This window comes from Nothobranchius furzeri, chromosome 4, assembly GCF_043380555.1.
Source record: "Nothobranchius furzeri strain GRZ-AD chromosome 4, NfurGRZ-RIMD1, whole genome shotgun sequence".
Taxonomy (NCBI): domain Eukaryota; kingdom Metazoa; phylum Chordata; class Actinopteri; order Cyprinodontiformes; family Nothobranchiidae; genus Nothobranchius; species Nothobranchius furzeri.
Genome location: NC_091744.1, coordinates 11,029,809 through 11,039,877, shown reverse-complemented (window position 1 = coordinate 11,039,877; position 10,069 = coordinate 11,029,809). Strand labels below are relative to the sequence as shown.

The window sequence follows — 10,069 nt, the reverse complement described above, 5'->3', positions numbered from 1 at the left end:
TGTGCAGAGCTTCATGTGGCCAGATGTGAGACTGTACAAGATGCACTTAACCACCATCATGTCTCCATCTTTCTCTGCTAACATTGGACATTAATGACAGCTGCAGAAATACTTACTAACCACTGATTTTCCTAGAATACATTCCTAATAAAACAGATAAATTCAGCACAACACACCTCTTTGAACTGTTAAATTGTAAATTAAGATCATTTCAATAACTTCTTTTAATACATATAAATTCAGTTGAAAAAAATACTAAACAATTAGCTTAATTTACATTTAAAGTTCAATGATATGCTTTGCAACAAACATTTAGCTCCAAATTGTTTTCAGTGACAGTTTCCTCACGCTTTGAATAGATATGTTCTCATCCCCTGAGGCTTCTTCTGAAATCTGAAAAAGAAAACAAAAGTTAAAAAAGGAAAAGCATTCTCTCCCACAGTCATGCCTCCTCCAGTCACCTGCTTTTTTCCCTCTTGTAACTTCTGCTTGAGCCAAGTTAATGTAGTCTTTGACATGACCTTTGACCTCCAAATGTGCAGCATCTGTTTGAGGAAACTGACATAATCCTACACCCCACCTTCTGATGTAATTTACATTTAACCATAGCCGTAGTGTGGAAAAGCATTTAGCATTAAAAGAAAAATCTTTGCTGGCGTAATCCTGAATAATTCAGATCTTTCTGATTTATCACTTTCTTTTTACCAATTGATCTGACATAAAGGGTCTTTTTTGTCTTTCAACCAAAAAGGAAACTACTGAGGCTCAGATTCCAGATCAAACTGCACAAAGATCTCAGTTTATGAAGCCGGGTTGAGTTGAGGCACACGGGTTGATAAGAATCTGTGGCGGCCAGTTAGCCGTGTAGGAAAACCCGGCTGGTGAAAGACAAGGAATTCCAAGGAGGATTTAAGATCTGGGAAAAAAAAACACACTCCACTAAATCACATACCAGTATGTTTCTCAGTCAGCCACAAATAAAGCACAATACAGAGTGATTCATAGTATTAAAATATTTAAAGCTTCACATTTGCATCTAAAAGAAACAGGCAGTTTTAGTTTAATGGAAACCTAAAAATATGTGACATGCAAATATTTGCTTGTCCAGACAACAACTTGGAGAAAATCTAAATATAGCAGTCAATAATATATTGGAAACATTGGAGATGAGGCTTATTCGACTAATTGTTTGCACAAAAATACCGTAAGTCCTCTAATACAGGCCCGGGCCTGTATTTGACTCAAGCTCATCAAGCTCCAGGCCTTTATTGGAAGGAGGGCCAGAATTAGAGGCAGGCCTCAATTTCTATTTGAGCAAAATGAACTAATGGTTCGCTGGAGTTTTTGACAATTAAAATTGCGCCCACATTTTCAAAGTTAAACACATTTCTTTTAACAACGGTAGTTTCTGCTTCAGCCCTCTCCCCCCTCCCCCTGCGCAGCGGCCATAAACTCACTGATACGCCTGCAGCCTCTCAGTGTTCCTGCTGCTTTAAACATTGAAATAATTATTTCATTTTCTGTTCCTCACTTCTGATTACCTTCAATGGTGTCTGTTTGTTGCAACCACCAGGTACAAAAACTAACTTGTTTTTATTTTACTATTTTTCTGTCCTGCCTGTTTATTATCTTCCTGCATCTCCTCTCAATCCTAAAGAAAAACTGCTACCTGGGTTCATATATATTCACCTTATGAGTTACCTTTGAACTGCAGTTCTAAAAGATCTACCGACCGCAAAAACAGCGGAGTGCGCACCGGCCACATCAGTTAGGTGCGTCATCGAGGACAAAACAGGTGATGCGCCCTGATCCACAGCAACGAAACGCATCAGGCACAAATAAAAGAATAAAAGACAGAAAACATAAAAGGAAATGAGGCGACATGAATGATCGCGTGTTAAATTAGTTTTTGAGGTGGCGACACCTGATTTGATAATGTTACTGTGTCCGTGCTCAGGACGCAGATGTCTGGAGCGCGTCAATGATCAGAGCTTTGCATGTGCAAGCTGGTTAAGGTTAGGATGGGGGTGAGGGGAAGGTTAAATTGCAAAAGGGTAAACGTCACAATTTGGTTAAATGTCCGTTTTACGGCGGGTGTCAGTACCGACGCTCTGGCACAGCGCGTTGCCTCCCGACGCGCAGGAGCTTGTCACCTGCTGACAGCAGGCTGCTGTCTTTTCCGAGGACTGCATCCTGCCGGTCATTATCACGTGACAGCGACTAGTCGATGACAGGCATAACAAGTCACTATAGAGCGGTGAAGTCGACCAGTGACTAGTTCATACAACTCCTGCTACTGCTCCCCAGTGTTCTGCAGCATAATCAGCACGTTCTCTTTGAACTTGATATCAAATTTTCGCCTCCTCTTCGTCTCCGCACCTGCCATGGTTAAAGTTACCCTTGCGGTCTATCACTGGCAAATCAAAAGTGAGACGGATGACACAACCGCCCCCCGTACTTGCTTGTTACCACATTCAACCCGGCCACAATAAAAAACCGGCCATTATTCACCTCCGCCGACTCCGACACCGGCCAAAATATGATACCCGGCAGTTAATTAAATACAGGCTAATATTAGAGGATTTACGGTAGATCAGAATACATACTTGTGTAGCCTCCAGGAATGGTCAGTTTTCCACCTACAGAATGACCTCTTCAGTATCTGGCCATTTGGAGACATAATTCTTAACTGGTGCTTTTAATCTGCAAGAAAAATACTGTTGCTTGGCCAAGGTCCCTCGCAAGCTCACTCTTATCTAAGACTGGTTTTTATTCACAGAAAAAGATGGATGAACAATATGAGTAAATAATCATATACTGAAATGGACAATATGGTTAAATGAAATGTTTTGATTAATCTGTGCTTAAATTACTGAAGTTGAAATGAATATTATTATTACATTGAAAGATTAACAAGGATGAAATTAAATATGACCCATATATTTAATCAGCGCACTGACTGGACAAGACACACTCACCATATCTCCATGACACAAGTTATAATTAACGTCACTGCACATAGATATTTTCTTATCCACAAAATCAGCATCTTCATATCTGAGGGAGGTGTGTATCTGAGTTTGTTGGCAAAACCCCTTTACAGGGCAAGTTCTGATTAATCAGTAAATCAAAATATGAACATTATTTAAACAACATCACTTCCTGAGGGATTCAGTTGAACCGAACTCTGACTGGCCATTGGAGGGAAGCTCTGCTCCCATCGCATCTTTGACAAGCTGTCAAAACTGTTGCACGCTACAGCTGACCGCAAACGGTTCCTTCAGAATAAAGCTGAACCAACTTCGACTCCTTATGACTCCTGCATAGACGCAAATAACTACCTGTCGTGACCTGGAGACATCTCGAGACCGGTCTAGTGGCACTGCGGATTCTTCTACGGACTTCGGTACCTTTGGGGTCAACGGACTTCCTGACACTCCGGATCTACCACGGGGGTCTTCGAAGGGTACGTAGACTCAACAGATTGCGTCTGATTTGGTTTTATAAACCATCACCATAGTTTATAGCAGACCAAATTCACTCCCACTCAGAACTCAGGCCAAGTCCACACGTAGCCGGGTTTTTAAAAAAACGAATATCCGCCCCTCCAAAAACTTGCATCCACACCACCTTGTTTAAAAAAAAAACTCTGTCCACACGTACCCGGATAAATACGTTGTTAAGGACATGCCAGACCTTTTGGCGGCAGTACTTCCCCCGTTCTTAACCTCGTCCTTCGTCTGTGGTCTTCCGCAAGGAGCAGTAATTCCGCTTGAAAAAACAAACAAGCAAAAAGCGCTTGGACAATTGATAAAGCGAGCGCAGCTCTGAGGGCATCCATGCTGTCGGCTAGTGTAAACACAGGTCGCACACGTGATGTCAGCATTTTTTGTCGCGGAAAGTGACGTTGCGGACCTTACAACTCCGGTTTTGTCTGTCCACACGCAGACACCCAAAACGGAGAAAACGCAGCTCTTCACTTTGGCCGGAGTTTTTAAAAAGATCCTTTTTCGTGTGGATGACAGGCCAAAACGTAGAAAAATATCTACGTTTTGGCAGATCCCTGGCTACATGTGGACAGGGCCTCAGTTTCTTCAGATACGAAGGCTCTGATAACATCACATTCACACATCATCACACCTCACATTCCATCCACTTAGATTCATTCATCACATAAAGTGTTTCCTAGCTGTCATGTTTTTAATTGTTTAGAAAATAAATGTCTTACTTTTAATAAACTTGACTCTCTCTGAATTAATACATAGTGTCTAACGATCCCTGAATAAACAAAGAATTCTAAATCTTCTGGTTAAACATTCAAAGATCAATCAGGTTGGATTTCCATATTTATATAGAAATTCATATCTTATTGGTCAAATGTAGTGTAGTATGGAGCTTTGAAAGCACCCAAAATACATACGTATGCTATTCCTACACTTTATTGAATTTCAGAATCCATTGGATCAATAAAATGTTTTACGTTTGATGGACTGAATATTAAAGTGACGGTGTGTATTTTTCCTGGTAATGGGGGCAGTAGATACCTAAATCATTGTAAGAAAGTAGTATTTTTGTGTTAGAGTAAGACCTTACCAACAGATTCCTATAAGGCTCAAAAAGCCTTGGAGAGTGCAAACCTCAGCAAAATGACAAGAACATCAGACCTTTCATCACTGGCAACAAGTGAAGAGGTAAATGTGTAAAACAACAACATTTATGAATAGTGAAAGTTTTGTAATCAATTGTTACAAATCAGTAAATGCATTTTGTCCTCATAGGCTCCCGTAGAAGGAAACATGGCATCTAATATGGCGTTGCCCAGAGACTTGTATTTTAGACCTGATTTTTATGGTTATATGTTATATAGCTGCCAATATTTTTCAACAACTGGGCATTGTTTAATTCATTTTCAACAACATTTTGATGAATATTTCCAGAGATTAATGGTTAAAAACTATATGTTGTCTCTTTAAGAAATTGCTTTCTAAATGGCATAAAATACTTAAGAAATTAATTTAAAGGGAAACTAAAAAACAATAATAAACATTAAGCTCACTGAGTTCCTTGTAATTTTCCAAATTAGACATTTTCATCTGATTTACAAGAAATAGAAAAATTAGTCATCCTGAGATTTAAAACAACATTTTTAGAGCAGTTCAGATGAGACACCTCTGGTTTCATTACCAAAGAAGAGAATAAACTAAAAATTGACAAAAGGACAAAACTGAAAATTGCCCTCAGAGAATGTGAATGTGTAAATACCTCACATCAGGAAGAGGCATCCGGGGCATAACTTGGATCTGATGTTGAAGTACACCTTACTGTATATGCAGTACAGCCGAAGGGCTAACTCTGCCTGCCAGAAGTGAAGCCAATGTGGAAACAACAAAAGGAGCAGTTCCCCCCTCATCCACTAGGGGCTAGATCCAGAATGGAGCAAGTTCCCATTGACTCCCATATTAAAAAAGCCAACATCACAGCCGAAACACGCTTTCGATGTTTACAGCCTGTTACAAACAACCGTTTTAATAGGTCAAGTTACCATCATGACAACTCTGTGCATACTTTTGTAATTCACCTGGTAAGATATAATTAAAGCTTGATATTATGAGTAATTAGGGGCATGTCCTTTTGATTGACAGGCAGCCATTGAGCCGTCAGTGCTTGTGCTAGTGCTAGCAGCTTGCCTCCTACTGGCTCCAGGGAAGGTCTCAGCCTTAGCCTCACATTAAAAGTGTTACAGCCTAGAAGGCAGAGGGTACCAGAGTCGCCAACCACTGCTTTCAAACTAAAAGCGCCCACAAACCATTGTTAGCTATGGTTAGCGTTCTGTTAGCTTGTGCCTACATCCTCTCAGAGTTTATTGGTTGTCAATCATTTGAACCTCACTCTGAGCTCCATTTTTTTAGGGAGTGACAGGACGCATGATGTGGTCATTTCAGATCTGGCTAAATATCAAACGTATCCAAACATGAGCTGACATCACATGAAAGGAAGCTTAAAGGTTAAAAATGCTTGGGTTGGTCTGGTATTGTGAAAACTTCCACCCGAGCTTACTTTAAACAGGACGTGGCAGATGAAAGATGGAGATCTATTAAAGCCTGGTTGTGAATCAATCGGACACTGTCTGAGGAATGTGGACCCGATGCAAGAAGCCGCTCCAGCAGGTGGATGGATGGATGTCTGTCTGCCAGCAAGACTCCTGATTACAGAAGCTCTTTAGCTGCTCAAGCTAGGCCAGTAATATTAAAAACAGAAAAGGAAGAACAGGAGTGGATAATCCCTCAATTAGAGACTTTTATCACATTCATGCAAACTAATAATGCAAAACTGACAGAGGAGTTGAAAAAATTGTTGTTCTAAGACTTCTGCTACGGACGTACCAATACCAGACATTTTCGAACCAAGTACGAGTGCAAGTGCTTACTTTGAGTGCTTGCTAATAAATGTCATTTACAAGTGAGCATTTTTTCTCACATTATAAATCCAGCGGGGTGAATTCTGGCAAAGTCAGCAACTTGATCAAAGCATCTGGGAAAATGTAAGCTAACCTTTGTGAGCTAACACTAAACTTTTGTAAATACTGCTCTCTGGGACACAGCCAGGTGTACAAAATCTTCTGATAAGTGAACTAGACTTGAACTTGTAAAAGCCAGGCTGAACTAATAAATAACAAAAATATTTCGAGTCGCCAATTTGCATTCAACACCCCCTTATAGTCCACCTTGGTGGACCCATAGGATCAGTCTCTGGTTGTGTAGTAGCGGGGCAGTTTTTACTAGTAAGACTACAAGGAGACATACACAGTATCAGTGCATCCCTGACATCTTCCCCTGATGATTCAACAGCATTAACAAAGTGTCCTAATAATTGTGACAAATTTGCAAACAGCAAGAGTCCCTTACCATAAACTGAGCAACTTCCCTGTAGAGTTGCAAAGCAGAACAAAGCTTTAGTAACCAGAGCTGATGCTCCGAACAGTCACTGAGTGAAAATGTCACGTAGTGATTGGCCTCAACTAACCCACTGTGGCCCCCACACAGGGTTACTGGAGTAACTCTATTTCTGTGTTCAATGCAAATTATTTTCACCCTCGCCTTCGCGGAGTAAGGAAGTGAAACACGCGCAACTAAATTAGGTCTGTAAATATTTTGGAGGTCACCTGCAGAAGTGCAAAAAAGGAATCTAGAAAATGTCAGACTGGAAATAGCCAAGACACAGCTTACATCACAACTCTTTAAATAAATGGATGCGAGTTGAGTTAGCCTAAAAACCTATTTACCACAAATAAAAAGATTTTAAAGCTTCCCAATGATTTTGTCGTACTTTCAGCTTCAGTCTTTGCTGATCCCGGTTTGTTCAACAGCTGCTGATCATCACAGTTTTGCAGAGACTTGCTCAGCAACAGACAAAGAATGTGAGCCAGATGACTCTGACATTGAGACCACATTATTCTTCTGTAGTCACAGTCAACCCTTTAATTAGGACAATCTGACTTGTGACCTTTGGAAAAGACCAAACCAGATCCTCTGCAGGTCACCGAACCAGAGGTGAAAGAGCATTGCAACCCCCAGCATGTATAATCTATCCGGTTTGATAGGTAGAATATTTCTGCTTTAGATGTGGGAGCGTGCTGATTCAGGCTTTTCATCTGAAAGAACCGATTACTCAATAGGAAGCAAAATTTTGCAAGTCTCATTTTGTTTAGTATCTTGATGACTTGATGCTGTGTTGACGACAACTGAAATAAAATGCTAACCTCAAAAGTCCGACAGGCCGTTACAGATTTATTTTTAATTTTTTTGCATTTACTTTGTCCGGTTTGGGATTTACCAGGGATTTATTATTAAATGCCATTTTTTGCAAAAATTCCAAGAATTCTTGTTTTAACTTCTAGGTTGTGGTATTTATGTATTAAAAAAACAACTTAAAATAAAATGATTTACCTTCAACACAACAGCTCCTAGGAAAACGTACACATTTTCCAAAACCCAACAAAGATTGATCCATGTCTGAAGCCATACAGAGGCGGAATAATATTCCATCTCGTTGTTCTAGACAAAATGTATATCATTCACCATCTTTCAGGCCAGACCTTTAACCTAAGACTATGTCATGGACAGAATTATTTTTTTTTTAGTTACAATTTAAAAAAATCAGAGACATCCATCTCACCCCCCCAAAAAATTGTTCAAGCCCTGTAACCGAAAGGAAACAGATTAGGCTGAAGCTGAGACTTATTAATTGCCTATCCTGCACTGGTAATTTCACTTTGCAGATTCATCATAATATAAAGTGAGAGGCATGAAAAATTTGAACGAGTAACAACCACAGAACAACACAATTTACTCTAAATGCATTCCCATATTAATTGGGTAACTATATAAAAATGTCCATTCATCCATTTTCAGCCACTTATCTGGAGTCGGGTCACGGGGGCAACAGTCTAAGCTGAAAGGCCCAGACTTCCCTCTCCCCATCTACATGGACCAGCTCCTCCAGGGGAATCCCAAGGCATTCCCTGGCCAGCCCTCCAGCACGACCTGGATCTTTCCTTGGGTCTCCTCTCAGTTGGACATGCCTGGAAAACCTCACCTACCCAAACCTTGAGACCATATGTGAGGGTTGTAATGTAGATTGACCGGTAAATCAAGATCTTTGCCTTCCTCTTCACTACTGCAGATCGGTACAACGCCATTTCAGAACTTCAATCACTGCGGACGCAGCACCAATCTGTCTATCAATCTCACGCTCCCTTTATCCTTCACTCGAGAACAAGACCCCAATATACTCAAACTCCTTCAGCATAACTCCTCTAATACCAAAACCCTCCAAGCAATCCACAATCAAATAATGATGTGAATGAATAAAGTCAAACTGTTTGTGACTAATATTGGAAATACAAATGAGCTCAACAACACCTCGAGGTTTGGCTAGGTATCTGTAAAACTGACCAAACTATAGCCTTGTTTGTGTTGGCCAAACGTGAAAAGAAAAAAAAGTCAACGATATTTGATATAGTGCCCCTCGAGATAAAAAATCACGAGGCGCTTCAGAAAAATAAACAAAAAAATTATTAAAAAATAAAAAGATTTTTTTAATGATTAAAAATATGTTTAAAATGAGAAGAAATAAAAATTGTGATAAAAAATTTAACTAAGGTAGAGAAAAAAATTAATAGGAAAGAGGGAAATTAGTGGCAGCCATCTTGGATTAGACTGATATCTTTCTCCATCGTCTAGTTCAGTGGTTCCCAAACTTATTTAGCCGCGCACCCCCTTCTATGTCCCGACCATGTCGATGCACATCAGACGTCAAGCTAAACAGACAGGGTTAAAAAATATGATCAACCTTTTTCCCCATCACTTTCATTTTTTAAATAGTAATTAATAAACATTCGATACCATTACAATTTCCTTTGATTTAATTTTAAATAAATATTTAGAGCGCCCAGGTAGCACATAAACAATGCAATTTAACGGTTTTCTTAAAGTAGGAACATTTAACCTGTGCGGCCAGAGCGCTCTCCTTCCTTCTGCTCTGCGTAAACCTGAACTGATCACCTACTTGTGCGTAATCAAATGTCTATAGGGGAAAAGATGGAAAAGCTATAGCCATGAGGTTCACTTTTGCCTCAGACCGACTTTTTGCTGTTTTATGGTGTGGCTGAATCTGCGATCCGCTGCCACGCGGACTGGAACAACAAATGCTGCAGTAACATGAGTTGTCAGGTTCGGAGTCACTGGCTGGAGCGGACCCGACTAATACATCATCCCAAAATAGAAGCTAACGCTGACGTCGTTAGGTCCGTTTTAGGGGGGCTTCAGCCCCCCTAAAATAATCACAAGCCCCCCTATCATTTTGGTTTATTTTATTTTTTTTTCAGTTAAATTTTTTTATTTGTTCACATCTACATGCTGAACACAATCATGACACGTGTAATTGGTACATGAGTTTTTTAGTCTGAAACAGAAATAATAATTAATGAATATAGAACTACACCGTCGCACACAGGAAGTATCAAGAAAGGACTTCCTCCACTTCCTTAAGCCCGCGGCTTTGTTGACAA

The 10,069-nt window shown here is 40.1% G+C and overlaps 1 protein-coding gene across 1 annotated transcript in view; it reads right to left on the bottom strand.

Moving 5' to 3' along the window:
• Positions 1–257: 257 nt before the first annotated feature.
• Positions 258–10,069, bottom strand: part of LOC107389541 (uncharacterized protein DDB_G0288805) — a 28,578-nt gene continuing 18,766 nt past the window's right edge. Inside the window, exon 10 of the mRNA XM_015965721.3 lies at positions 258–393. The gene's annotated coding sequence lies outside the window, so the exon portion shown is untranslated. The remainder of the gene's footprint in view (positions 394–10,069) is intronic.